General features: G+C 48.7%; 1 long non-coding RNA gene across 2 annotated transcripts in view; it reads right to left on the bottom strand.

Moving 5' to 3' along the window:
- LOC134957423 (uncharacterized) overlaps positions 1 to 6,953 on the bottom strand; it is a 68,026-nt gene extending 61,073 nt beyond the window's left edge. Inside the window, exons 1-2 of one of the 2 annotated variants that reach the window (XR_010186593.1) lie at positions 6,910 to 6,953; positions 6,418 to 6,562 (exon numbers count right to left, since the gene is read on the bottom strand). This is a non-coding gene — a long non-coding RNA (uncharacterized LOC134957423). The remainder of the gene's footprint in view (positions 1 to 6,417; positions 6,563 to 6,909) is intronic. The other variant, XR_010186592.1, reaches the window with a different exon arrangement.
- Between the last annotated feature and the right edge of the window lie 8,048 nt (positions 6,954 to 15,001).

Here is a 15,001-nt window from a genome sequence, read left to right as displayed (position 1 = left end):
GGAGGTCGCGAAACGAGGGCGTGGCCTAGCATAAGGGGGCGTGGCCTCGCGGGCGCCCCCCCCCCCCCCGTTTTCGGTACTCCAGGGGGTTAAGAAGATGTTGGCTGCCCCCCCCGGGAAGTGCCTCTATCCCTTCCCCACCCATCCCACCGCTTCCCCCCTCCTAAGCCTGCAGCCTGGGGCTCCCGAGTCTCTCACCTGTGTCCGGTGAGTTTGCGGCGCTGCCGGCGGGTGAAGCTGCGGCAAGTCTCTCGCGAATGCAGTGCCGGCTCCTACACAGGGACAGGAGCCAGGTGCTGCACGTATTGTTACAGTGCAGCACCCGGCTCCTGTCACTGAGCAGGAGCCGGCATTTTGGTGTCACCCCTCAGCGGGTGACACCCGGGTGCGGGCCGCACCTCCCGCACCCACGTTGTGACGCCACTGTTATATACCATTGCTATTGTTATAATTTGAGCCACTTGCCAAGTGGAGGGGGGTTTCCAGGCAACCAGAACCCCCCCCCCCCCCACCGCGTTTGCCTATGGGTACATGCATTGTGCAGGATCCTCAGGTCCAAAATGACTATATATAATTAAATCAAAATTTCTGGAGAGAAATATACTTCTCGGGACTGTTATAAACTATGGAGACAATTTTTAGTTTTTTTGGGAAAACATCCACAAGTGAAGCCGCGGAGAGACGCTAGCATGTATATAATAGAAAGAACCCATCAGGTAAATTTTATTTGGAATGATTGCTGACTAATTATGCTAATAAATTGCAGAAATTGGGTTATAAGGACAACCAGTTTTATACTCTTTAATTAACTATCAATTCTTCAATGAATATTAGGTTAAGTATGAACCATGCCTTAATAAAGGGAGTAATTGCTTGTGAAATATTTGGCTTTGTAAATCTAAATTAATGCATATAACACATAATTGCGCAGTTAGCTTATTAAACGATCATGAGTCATAACACTCCTGAATGATTCGAATTCTTGGTTTTGACGGGTTCTGTGTATTCCGTATAATGTAACTCGCTGGTTGGTTTTATGATGACATAAAATCTGGTCAAATGAAGTTTCACAATTTTAATTGCCTAACAACAAAAAGTGACATAGTTGGTTTATGAGTCTTATTTTTTTTTCAGAAAAAAAATGTAGATTACACATAAAAAATGTTATGAGTTTGTTGGTTTTTTTTAAAGTGAACTTTTAACAGCCAATATAGGTTTTACAATCGTGTTACAGAATGCGAAGCCAGCAAAAAATGATGACACTGTTCTTCAGAGATCTGATTATAATGCCTTACAACAATAAAACAATGACAACAGACATTAAGCCACATTACTGTTTGTTTGTTTATATATATATAAATATATATATATATTTATATATATATATATATATATATATAGTAGCAAAAATGCCCGGCACTCCTGGTCCTAAAACTTCACCTTGCCTGGGTGCCCTCCATATCGATGTATGCAGACGTTCAGAAATAAATGGCGTAACTCCAGGTCTTGTAAAACATCAAGTTGTGTATTAAAAAGATAAACACAGTGCCAACGTTTCGGGGCCCGTAGCCCCTTTGTCAAGGTGTGACAAAGGGGCTACGGGCCCGAAACGTTGGCACTGTGTTTATCTTTTTAATACACAACTTGATGTTTTACAAGACCTGGAGTGACGCCATTTATTTCTGAACGTCTATATAGTTTAAATCTAAATAATGAGCAATGCATTTTATTATGGCAACAAATAAAATGAAAGTATTTCTGTGTCAGTCTGCCTAGAATGATACTGCCATCTGCTGGAGACACAAGGGCATTGTCAAACATTCTCTGTAAATATTAATTTCACATTATAGTGTATGGCCACTGTTGTGTTATTATAGAGTATATTATTTTTGCTAAATTTTTTGCTCTCTTGTCTGACAGCAAATATGATCCTTTTCTGGAGCTGACTCTTTAGGCCCGTACACACTGGCCGATATATCGGCTGTTCTATTGAACGACCAATATATCTTTGGTCGTTCGGTCAGTGTGTACGGGCGATATGTCTGTGAACTCCGTAGTTCACAGACACATCGCGTCGGCCCCGCAGCACAGCCGATGGCCAATATATCTACTAATATGTTGGCGCGTCGCTGTGTGTGTACGGGCGACCGACCAGCCGCCCGCACACATGCTGCGGCAGCCGGCGGTGATTGACAGCTGAACCGGGCGGGCGTGTGTACACGCCCACCCAGTTCATGACGTCAGTCCCCGATGGATCGGGCAGTGTGTATGCACAGCACACTGCCCGATCCGTCCATAGATATATCTGCAGATCAATTGATCGGCAGATATATCTATCAGTGTGTACCCACCTTTTGTCATTCAAGGGATCCTTTAGGCTCTGAGGCCCTAAATTAGCATTGATTGTATTTGAAAAGCAGCATCCAGGCAGCTTTGCAAATGCAATCACTAAAAATGCAAATACCGCAGGAGGTGTTAAACACCTTATTTCCGCATGTGCAATCCCGGCTTTGAGACTGGCGTCGCAGCCTGGGATCAACATTGTGCCCGATGGTCGCAATGTTCCCCGCAAATGGCCAGCTGAGTCAGCCTACGCTTACGCAGACCGGCCGACAGAGGCCAGCTTTTGAAGCAAAGAAATCTGCATCTCTAGATGCAGACCTTGGCCTCTACACCCCCGGAAAATGGGACGACACATCCCCTTTCTGGCAACGCTGGCTACCCACCACCTCCCGAACGCCTCTGCCTGTCAATCGCCTGCACAGTTTCCCGATATCCAGGAAACTGCGATCCTTGTTGAATTAGCCCCAGAGTTAATGCATCCAAGCTCGCCACAAACAGCACTGACGTGCAAGAATCCCAGTCATGGCTTGTTCTCTCAATTTCATTATAACATACACTTTAGCATGTTGGATACTCATCTCTAATGCTAATAGCTTATAAACATGGTGGAATTAAAATATAGAAGGGTAGATGTATCAAGCCTTGTGGAGAGATAAAGTGGAGAAGTTGATAAATAGATGAATGCTAGATAATTACAGTTATACTGGGTGCATTGAACTGCCGATATATCGATTAATGATCGGAGGGTGTGTATAAACGATTTGTCTGTGTTTGACGTCGCTCGCAGACATACAGAATCACGTCGGCTGTGTTGCACAGACGATGCCCAATATATCTGCAGATCTATCGGTGCATCGTGCTATGTGTATGGCTGACGCGCCAACCACGCGATAGGTTGGCCATCTTAAAGTGGGTGGGATTATTTAAATGAGCTGTGTTCCAGGGTGGGTGTGGGCTCCCTGCAGCGCCTCTGTCCTCCGGGGTGGCCTGGGGGGGAGAGATCGCAGACCCCATGAACAAAGCTGCTGCTGTTCAACCCTTTATGGAGCTCGGTAGCTGCGGCTCATTATGTCTGCAGCCGCGCTGTGTCCGACTGTCTGCTGTTGCCACGGCCTCCACATCACTTCCTCCCAGGATCACCAGACCCCGCCTCAGCCTCCAGGTTCCAGTTATACCGGCTGCACCCCTTCCACCTACGGATGTAGGTGCAGCCAGAGACTAAGGAGCTGTCCGGCTGCCCAGTGCTTGAAGTGAGCTCTCTGTTGCCTGGAGGACAGGTTTTGGTCTTGGACACTCACCCTGAGTTAAGGGGGGTACTGACAGGAGAGATGTGTGCTGAGCGATCTTAACACAGACCGCTCAGCACACATCTTTCCCCCCGCTCAGCACAGCGCGATGTGCTGAGCGAGAGGACGGATGGACGGGGTGTGAGAGGTGCGGCTGCGGTGTGGTGGTGCCTGCTGCCGTGCAGGTGTAAAGTCGGTACTCACCAGGCGCCGCTCTCTCTCACCTTCAGGTACCGGAACCTTCAACGGACCTGGCAATCTTCAATCGTATCCAGACACGGCGATTCCCTCTCGGAGCTGACCGACGACCGAGCTGAGGAGAGAATAGTTTACCTTAAAGGGGTATCAACCCTTCTTCCACTGGAAAAGGGGATACCCCAGGGGTGACCGCGACCTTCACCGGTTGGGTGAAAGGTCATCACTGGCACAAAGCCTCAGCCACCCAGCTTTCACACACTCGCGCTCTCGCACGTAGTGTGATGAAAAGGATTCTCACGTCCGTGAGCAATCCCGACTCCGGCGCTCGGGGACAGACAAGGGACAAACGTACACGGATGCTACTCACCGTCACAAGTCTTGCACTCCGATCTTCTCCACTTACAGGTCCCTGTAAGGAGGCAAAGAGAAACAGCCGTGCAGGGCCAAGAACTACCGTAGTGTGCGTCCGCTACACTAGCTACATAAACAGAGCCCTCAAACTAGCTCGTGTGGGTGGTGCAACACAACTATGCACAACTTAAACAACGCATACACTTTGCCCTGCACGGTAACAACATACATCACAATATCGGATTACAAGATCACACGGTGCTGTCCCTTTAAATCCCTCCCGCTGGAAAGGGGGTGGGCGCCGCATGGCCTACCCACCTCCTGTACCTTCCCTTATGTGGGCCCCAGGCCTGCCTACCTAAATACCTCAGGGTGGCCTGGGCCTAGCGCCCAGTGCCACCTGTACTCACCTCGGGGGTCTTATTCACTGGGCCTAGCGCCCCCTAGCTGCACACAGGCCGGAGGCCTGATTTCACCCACGGGCCTAGCGCCCGGCTAACCTGTCACACGCGGGGTGACCTGGGCCTAGTACCCAGCGTCACCTTTAGATATCCCTAGCTGGCCAAAATACCCTAGGGCCTAATGCTCTCTAATGCCCCACAGGCCTATTGCCTGATATGCCCCCGGGCCTAGTGCCCGCCTGACTGGTTCCACAGGGAGAGGGTGGCTTGGGCCTAATGCCCAAACCACCTAATCAAATAATGGCCCCCAAACCTCCTATCTGCGTAACAGGCCTAGTGCCTGAATTGTGCCCCCGGGCCTAATGCCCGTCCCTGGTGGTCGAGGGAGTAAAAGGGAGGGGGTGAGGGTAGCCTCACTGAGGCCTCACCTGATCCAGGGGTCTCCGGCACCCTCTTCTGCCGCTGGCCCGTCCTGGCCAGCGGCGCCTCCGTCTCTTCTCCGCATCCAGCCGCCGCTGGACATCTTCTTCAAGGGGCCTGGCGTCTCCTGGCCTCTTCCGCGGTCTCAGGACCTCTTCACCGCTCTTCGGCGCGGCCCGGCGTCTTCTCTCTGCTCTTCCCGCCCGGCGTCCTCTTCTGCCTTTGCGCCCCCGCGCGCGGTCTTTTCTTCAGGCTCCCGCCCGGCGTCTGACGTCAGACGCCGGGGGCGGGGCCTATGACGCGGCGAGCGCCGATTGGCTCGCCGCGTCCCTCTCTGATTGGCTGCCGCTCCGGGAGCCGCGATTGGCTCCCGGAGGGCGCCAACATTCAAAGTCCTCCGCAGCCTCTGGTCCGGTGCAGGGACAAGGGTAATCCCTGCACCAGACACCCGCCGCTCCTGCCCACAGACAAGCGCTGGGGGCCAGTGGCGTAAGTTCGTCCCAGTCGCCCGGAGGCATGATAAATGTTGGTGCCCCCCTACATATACACATACACACACATACCATATGTAGCTATCCGGGACTAAGGGTGAACAGTAGCAGCGTGCTCAGGTACCTTTCCCAGTAGTAATATAGATACACATACAAAGTGGATGCACACCAAGTCAGTTATTACAATAAAACAGACACCAGCATACCATTATAGTACACCTACAGTGCTCCCTCACCCGCCAGCAGGTCTCGATGGAGATGCTTTGGCGCAGTGGTGTGCCGATATAATTAGTGTTCACTGTAGGATTTTTTTTACGGCAGGGTGCTGATCACGGGGAGGGATGGGCAAACTTAGGTACATACTATAATGCTTGGTGCTCCCATACCTATGGGCCAAAACATGGACTGTCCGCGCCGAAGGCGCGCTCCAAAAATCTAGCGGCGTTGTTTCATAATAGTGGCAATTCACATTACACCACACGGTAGTGCACCTAATACACATTGCACCAGATAGAACCTCCTATACACTGCGACAGATAGAGCACGTTATACACATTGCGCCAGGTAGAGAGCACTGAGGCACACTGCACCAGGTAGAGAGCACTGAGGCACACTGCACCAGGTAGAGAGCACTGAGGCACACTGCACCAGGTAGAGAGCACTGAGGCACACTGCACCAGGTAGAGAGCACTGAGGCACACTGCACCAGGTAGAGAGCACTGAGGCACACTGCACCAGGTAGAGAGCACTGAGGCACACTGCACCAGGTAGAGAGCACTGAGGCACACTGCACCAGGTAGAGAGCACTGAGACACACTGCACCAGGTAGAGAGCACTGAGGCACACTGCACCAGGTAGAGAGCACTGAGGCACACTGCACCAGGTAGAGAGCACTGAGATTGAAGTTTACAGCTGCAAAATACTTACAAGGTTAATTTAGCCCAGGGGGACTCTCATGTGCTTACCGGGTCCGGCGGCGCACGGCTGGGTCTGGCGGCGTGGCGGGGTACGGCAGGCAGAAAACGGCGGGTTGGTAGGGCGCACAAAAACGGGCAGGGTGGGATTCATCTGTCTAAAAAAAGGTGCAGACACCTAGCGTGAACACTAGATATATATATAAAAAAAACACAAACGCCTCATTCACTTAAACACACACACACACACGTCTCTTTCACTTACACACACAAGTCTCTCTTACATACACATGCCTCCCACTTACACACACATACATGCCTCTCACTTACATACACATGTCTCTCACTTACACACACACACACATCACTCACACACATGCCTTTTACTTGAATGCACAACTTTCATTAAAAACACACACACACACCTCACTTAAAAACAAGCACACACAAAACACAGTGCTTCCCCCCAAATACACCTCTCCCCTACCCCCCACACAGTGTCTACCTTTGGCTTTCATCATCAGGCTGACGGAGCAGAGAGCTTCCCTCGGCTGGCTAGAAGAGGAGCTGTGCTCTGGAGCTCCCCCTAGCTGCAGCCAGTGCCATCTCTCCCTACAGGAGGCAGCTTCCGTGTCAGTGACTGCTCCTCCGTCCACAATAGCAGCGCAGTTCTCAGGCTGCGGGAGACAGTGGAGGAGATGCGCCCCCTTGTGGTCAGGAGCCCGGCGGCAGCCGACTCCACTGCCTCCCACAGTTCCGCCCCTGCTGGGGGCAGACAAGCTGCCCCAGCGCTGCCACACACACACTCCCGCAGGGGACACAGATCCCCTGCGTGCTGCTGATGGGATGTGTCCCGGAGTACCGGACACATCTCCACAGGGGGGCCGCTCACTTCACGCAGCGGTGAAGTGAGCAACCCGCTAGATTGAGCCTGCATGCAGGCTCAATCCAGCACCGGTGATAGCGATGTGCGCGGCCGCGCATCGCTATCGCTGGGGGGCATACACACGACAGATCCGTGCTTAAAATCTAAGCAATCTAATCAGATTGCTTAGATTTTAAACACGGATCTCTCCGTGTGTACCCCCCTTTAGGGGTACATTTACTAAGCAGTGATAAGAGCGGAGAAGTGAGCCAGTGGAGAAGTTGCCCATGGCAACCAATCAGCTCTGAAGTAACATCTATAATTTGCATACTATAAAATTATACAGAGCTGCTGATTGGTTGATGGGAAAAAACGGATGATTTGAGACAAGAGTCTCAAAATTCCACAAACCGGCGCTGATTAGTTATATTTCATTAAAACCTGTGTCTCTTTAAAGCTGCTGAGTAAAACAGCTTGCTAAGCTGCACAACAAAGACAATTAGAACAAAGAAGAATAACTCTGCGCTTAGAAACACCTTGTAAATTTAATTACGTGTGGTCTGTCATGTAGAATAAATAACTCAGTGAGACTTTATGTATTGATATTTTTTATCTAAGATTGTCAACATGTAACATTTATCACAACATGCAAATATTAGTAATTTAGTAGCTTTTATGTATAAAAAATCTAGTTAATGGTAAATAAGTAGTTAAAAAACTTGTAATTCAGCACTAAAGATTACACTTTGTATAACGGTATAATTGGATGTTTATAAACACATAGGCCCTCATTCCGAGTCGTTCGCTCGGTATTTTTCATCGCATCGCAGTGAAATTCCGCATAGTGCGCATGCGCAATATTCGCACTGCGACTGCGCCAAGTATCTTTGCTATGAAGATAGTATTTTTACTCACGGCTTTTTCCTCGCTCCGGCGATCGTAATGTGATTGACAGGAAATGGGTGTTACTGGGCGGAAACACTGCGTTTTATGGGCGTGTGGCTGAAAACGCTACCGTTTCCGGAAAAAACGCAGGAGTGGCCGGAGAAACGGGGGAGTGGTTGGGCGAACGCTGGGTGTGTTTGTGACGTCAAACCAGGAACGACAAGCACTGAACTGATCGCACAGGCAGAGTAAGTCTGGAGCTACTCTAAAACTGCTAAGTAGTTTGTGAGCGCAATATTGCGAATACATCGGTCGCAATTTTAAGATGCTAAGATACACTCCCAGTAGGCGGCGGCTTAGCGTGTGTAACTCTGCTAAATTCGCCTTGCGACCGATCAACTCGGAATGAGGGCCTTAGTACCAAGGTGTAAAACGTTACTCTCCTAGAATAACGGTGTAATTGAACACATAGTAACAAGGTGTAAAACGTTACTCTCCTATTAGGTATTTATATATAGTTACACTGGCGTCCCAGTGTGTTACTAGAATGAATGTCCCGCAAAAGATTCACAGTGATAAGAGTCTCATTAAAACAGCATTGGCTTAAGTATAATTACCCCCGTGTTGGTTCCTAAAGGTTCCGTTTGGCAATTTTACACGTGGTATACTTGTTGCTCAATGATAATGTACAGAACAGCCCCGCTGGGAGATAGATGCAGAGCCGGCCCTAACCAATTTGATGCCCTAGGCAAGATTTTGGCTGGTGCCCCCTAGCACCACCGCTAGTTCCGCCTCTGACCCTGCACCCCTTTCCCAGCACCATCACCCCCCACCCATAGCAGTCCTTTTTTTTGTTTTCCTACACCCTGTAATTTAAATAAGAACAGTGTGCACATTTGGCCTTACACATATGCCGCACATTATTAGTGCCCTTATACACATAATGACACACATAGTGCCCCTTACACATATGTTATACATTATTAATGCCCTTTTACACATAATGACACATGTAGTTTCCAGCGTGAGTCAACTGGCAGCTCTGCTAACGTCGGGTGCCTATTTTTTATTAAAAGGCACATTATTTGCATTGATATGTGGCTAGGATACACAAGCAGCTTCTGCTGATTAAAATGATATGTGGCATGCCTATATACTGTGTGAGACTGTGGCTGTATCTGCGTACGAAATGCTACACACAGAATATAGGCATGCCGCATATCATTTTAATCAGCAGAAGCTGCTGATGCCCCTAGGCATACCAGATGCCCTAGGCAATTGCCTAGTTTGCCTATACCTAGGGCCGGCTCTGGATAGATGTGTCCCCACTCTCCCGTCGATGCTGCCCGCTGTTACACTCTGCGGCTTATTGATTGTATAATGATGTACGGTCCTCACAGCGGAGGTCAGCCCAGACTCACCCGGTATACAGCAGCAAGTCCCTGTAATGGTTAATGCTGATGCTGTTTGGTGGGGTCTTGCACATTCACCCGTGATGTTATTCGGTGATCTGGACCTTTGTAACAGAAGGCGCGGGGTTCAGCCGAAGATAGCCGGGTGTATTTGCAGCAGTGTGCGGGAGCTGTTCGTAATAGCGGTGAATAGTAGTCTGAGAGTAACTTCAAAGAAGTGGGCTCACTGAGTTATTTATTCTACATGACAGACCACACGTAATTAAATTTACAAGGTGTTTCTAAGCGCAGAGTTATTCTTCTTTGTTCTGATTGGTTGATGCGGCAACTTCTTCACTAGCTCACTTCTCGGCTCCTATCACTGCTTAGTAAATGTCCCCCATAGTTCTGTGCGTTGCAGGGGGGAGGCGGAAAAGCAGGGACCCCAGTGACACAGCTTTCTCCTCTTCCAGCCAGACCTGCCCCCTGAGTGTGATGACACCTGCACTTGTGCTCATCAGAGCCGCCCTCAAGGTGACCACTTCTGGACTTCTGATTCCTCCACAGGTATGTGCCAGGAGGTACCTGGTGATCCAGAGTGTAAAGCTGACTTGGAGCATTCTGAATCACCTCCCAACTTATGGTATGTGACCCCTGAGCAGTGGTGTAACTACCGTGGGGGCAGATGCACACATTCCCTACACCCAGTCACACTGCACGACCCCAATAGTAACAGACTGCCCTGGGGCCATACAGGAGCAGGTCTGATTGGTCGGAGAGCTGTGAACTCTGCCAGAGCCACCGGAGATCCAGCACCCCCCGCTAGTTATCCTGAAGCACCACCCACATACGACCCTCAATCCAGAGAGTGAGGTTGATGCCGAAGATCTGCCGCCCTCCCCCCATCAGCCACGACACTCCCTCCTCCAGCAGCCACTTCAGGGGGAAGCAGAGCTTGGCCCCCCTGCATCTTGCATTGTTTGTGTGTGTAATATATATATATATATATATATATATATATATATATACACAATGTGTGTATGTATGTATATATATATATATATATATATATATATATACAGTATATAGAATATTCCAAACGGTTTCGGATGAAATGACAGATCAACAGTCTTATTAAAATCCAGTACATGTGGTTTATTCCATATGCTGACATTTCAAGACTGGAATGGTCTTTTATCAGGGTGTACATGTATTGACGTATTGGATTTAATAAAACCGCGGAGTGCCTCCTTATCCTTAACCCTTTGGGATATGCTACTTGTGTTATTGACTATGGAGGGTACCTCAGCATATTTGCTCCTTGCTTCTGTATGCCCATCTACATACAATACAAATATACATATATAATCGTTTAGGTATATCTGAGGCAGCTCTGCAGATGCCAAGGATTTGAAGTAACACTTGCATCTACGCCCAGCACCAAACACACCCAAAAATGCCCAAGGCCAATCACAATGCAGTATTTTATAGTTGAATAATAGACATTAGGGATTAACTTTTATCATACAAGTAGACAGGACAATAAATGACAACAACAGAACGTCACTGCTGTAATGGTTTCTCAGCACCCGTAACACCTCCAGGTGATGTCCACATTGCAGCATCTAATGCCTTTCATTTAACCTCAACATCTATATCTATATATAAAGAGAGAGCAGGAGGGGAGAAAGAGGAAGGGAGAGAAAGAGAGGGCATGGAAGGAGAGAGGAAAAGAGGGACATGTGAGAGAGGAAAGAGGGAGAGAGAAAGAGTGGACCAAGGGAGGGAGAGAGAGGGCAGAGGGAGAGAGAAAGAGAGAGGGAGGGGAGGGATAGAGAGAGCGACAGGGAGGTGAGGGAGAGAGAGAGGGCAGATGCAGAGAGAGAGGGCAGAGAGAGAAGGGGGTGAGGGAGAGAGAAGGACAAAGGGGAGTGAGAGAGGGTCGAGAGAGAAAGAGGCTGAGCAGCACTTGCCACTTTTTCTACTCCAGTGTTGTTTTTTTTCCTGCCTGGCCTTGCATCTTTGGCAAGGACAATCAGTGCTGCTGCTGCTGCTGTGCATGGAGATGGCATTGGCCAGGGCCTCTTCTTCCCTCCGATGTACTTTTGGAGTCGGAGACGATCAGGGGAGGGGGGTTGGTGGAATATAATTAGGAGAGGGGAGGGGCTGAGATAGCGAGGCCTACTCGTCCAATATCACTACCTGACCTAATAAATGCTCTACAGAATGAATGGGCACAAATTCCCACAGAAACACTCCAAAATCTTGTGGAAGCCTTCCAGGAACAGTGTAAGCTATTATAGCTGCAAAAGGGTGACCAATTCCGTATTAAAGTATATGTATTTAAATGCAATGTCATTACAGTCCCTGTTGGTATTAATATAGGGGTATATTCAATAAGAATCGGGTCCATTCCGACATGCAGTTGTCGGAATGGACCCGACAACCCCTATTCAAAAGAGCGGCCAAATCCGACTGTCGGATTTGGGCGTTCCCGGATTCCTGACCTGCTGCTGTTGTCAGCACTGCGGGTGCGCTGACAGCAGCAGCAGAGGGAGCTGTCAGCAGCGCCGGGGGTGAGGAGATGTCTGCGGCGGTGGGGGGGATCTGTCAGCAGCGGGAGGGGGTTAGATGTCTGCGGTGGTGGGGGGAGCAGCGGAGGAGACAGGGGGAAGAGAGGAGGCGACGGGGAAGCAGCGGCTGCAGCAGCAGAGGGTTACGGCGGCGTACACCCGGCTCCAGCAAGCGGGGCCTCGCTTGCTGGAACCGGGTGGCTGCTGCCACTGGGTTCCTGCTCTCACCGGTGCTCCCCCTTCTCCTGCTCTCAGCTCACTCATCTCAATCCGACTTTTTTTAAAGTCGGATTGAGAGTGTCGGAAACGGGGCTAAAACCTGTCGGTTTTGGCGCTGCTTCCGACAATGCATACTGATTGGCGGCTGAAGCTGCCGATCAACGTGCATTCCGACAGAATTCCGACAAGTCGGGTTTCCCGACTTGTCGGAATAAACAGGGCCCTAATGAATAGATCGGAACCCCTTCCGACCTAAAACTGTCGGAAGCTGCCGTCTTTCCGACAAGACGGCAGCTTCTGACAGTTATTGAATATACCCCATAGTGTCCATATAGTGTATGTAATACTTAATGCTAACCATTGCCAGCCTAAATATAATGGTTAATGCTGTGCCATAACCTGTTTATGTAATGACAGGGGACAACGGAGCAGGCAGGTGACGCAGGATCGGCATAAGAGAGAAGGTGACCTGTATGCTGACTCCTTTCTGTGGGCCCCCTCGTTGTGGCACAGTAGACTCTGCGCATTCGTAGGTCTTCGGAAACATAGCGCCCACCGTGTTCCCGGAGACTAATATCTTGTGTACATGCGCCGGTCTCTAAAAGCATGGCGCCCGCTATGTTTCTGGATTCAAATCTGTACTGTGCATTTGTGAATCACCAGGAAAATGCCTCAATTTTCCGAGTGATTTGTCCGCCACCAGCAGCGCTGACCTGGACTCCGGAGTGGTAAGGCGTGCTACACCCATTATACATACACCTATGTTGTGTAGGTATGGACACTTTAATATATGCAAGTGTTAATGAAATCAATGTTCACTGGGTATTTTTAGACTTGAGTTATCACTTATATCTTCCCAAGAAACAATTATACTGTTGACTTTACTTATCACCGATCTCTTCTCAAGAAACAATTATAATGACAACACACTTTGATTTATGGTTAGCATACTGTCCTTAGCATAAGATCAAAGGCTGATGTCTGAACTTTATATTATTCCCTGTGGGGCAACATCGAAAAAACTTGTTATTCTGAATTCATGTTCGAAATTCGTGCATTGAATGTGTTTGTTGGGATATCTGAATAGATATTTGAACATTCAATTAGATTACTTCCTGTTGCAGAACAGTTGATCCCAGCTTCCGACAGATTTCTTTGATCTCATAGACGCTGCAGCTGTTATTCACTATACATCCTGTATTTTGATTGTGAATTCAATGCAATAGTTTTTGTGCCAAAGTCATATGGGTATTGTGGCAGAAGAGGTACTTTGCCACCTGTAAGCTACACACAGGGTCCTGGGGGTGGATGGGAAGTGTGGATGGACCGGGTTCCCATCCATTTGGCCCAGACCAGGTCTTATAATTTTCTTAGCCCAAGAAGCTGCTTCATCAGCCAGCACCTGGCTGCTGGGTTTAAAGCAGAGTCTCTCCCATGAGTCAGGGCTCCTGAAGGCAAATAGTGTCCAGGTGATAGGCCTGCTAGGTACAGTGGGATCCGGAGGGCTGGGTCACTAGTGTCAGGATACTGACGATTTTCGCAGCGCAGTGATCAGGTAAAAAAATGGCAAAACTGCGCATGCTTATGGGCCGCAGTGCGCACGCGCTCAGTACTTTCACACAAAACTTTGCAGTTTTACACAAGGCTGAACGACTGTTTTCTATCGCGCGAGTGATCGGTGAGTGATTGACAGTAAAGGGGCGTTTCTGGGTGGTAACTGAGCGTTTTCCGGGAGTGTGCTACAAAACGCAGGCATGCCCGGAGAAACGGGGGAGTGGCTGGCCGAACGCAGGGCGTCTTTGTGACGTCAAAACAGGAACTGAACTGCCTGCAGTGATCGCAAGGTAGGAGTAAGTATCGAGCTACTCTGAAACTGCATGAAAATATTTCATAGCAGAACTGCTAACCTTTCATTCGCACTTCTGCTAAGCTAATAAGATACACTCCCAGAGAGCGGCGGCTTAGCGTTTGCACTGCTGCTAAAAGCAGCTAGCGAGCGATCAACTCGGAATGAGGGCCAGTGATCTTTTTATGTGTTTCTCTGTATTTTATGCGTTTCTCTGTATTTGATTTATGTGTTTCTTTGTATTTGAGCTACCTGAATAAAAGGTGTTTGTTGTTTTTGCACAAGCCTGGAGTCGGTTGCTGGTGGAATTTTTGTAGCAACTTCTAGCAAGACTCCTGTTACAGTATATTTACTAAGGTGGGAGTTTTTTTTAGAACTGGTGATGTTGCTCATAGCAACCAATCAGACTCTGCTTAACATTTATCTAGCTGCTTCTAGAAGATGATAGCATCTGATTGGTTGCTATGGTCAATATTATCAGTTCTAAAAAAAACTCCCACCTTAGTAAATTTCCTGTATAGCATTGTTTTCAAAACTGAAGGGGGTTGGGGTTCGGCAGTACCATAAAGGGCGCCTCTGATTGGCTGTGAGCTCCCCATAAGTAATACACATCTCTTTACACTACTTTTTCATTTTTCTGTTGTAAAATGGCCCAAGATACCTTGTAGTCTCCCATTGGCAGTTTAAAATACTTTTTTTTTTTTATTAAAAATGTTATGTTATCTAGTTATGTGTTTTTGATTTTCTGGTAGGATGCATTTTATCTGGCCTTTTATAGAATGTGGTGATCGTTTTTAACATGGTCATTTGAAAGGAGA

This window comes from Pseudophryne corroboree, chromosome 9, assembly GCF_028390025.1.
Source record: "Pseudophryne corroboree isolate aPseCor3 chromosome 9, aPseCor3.hap2, whole genome shotgun sequence".
Taxonomy (NCBI): Eukaryota; Metazoa; Chordata; class Amphibia; order Anura; family Myobatrachidae; genus Pseudophryne; species Pseudophryne corroboree.
Note: the sequence above shows the minus strand (reverse complement) of the source record. Positions and strands in the feature narration are given on the sequence as shown.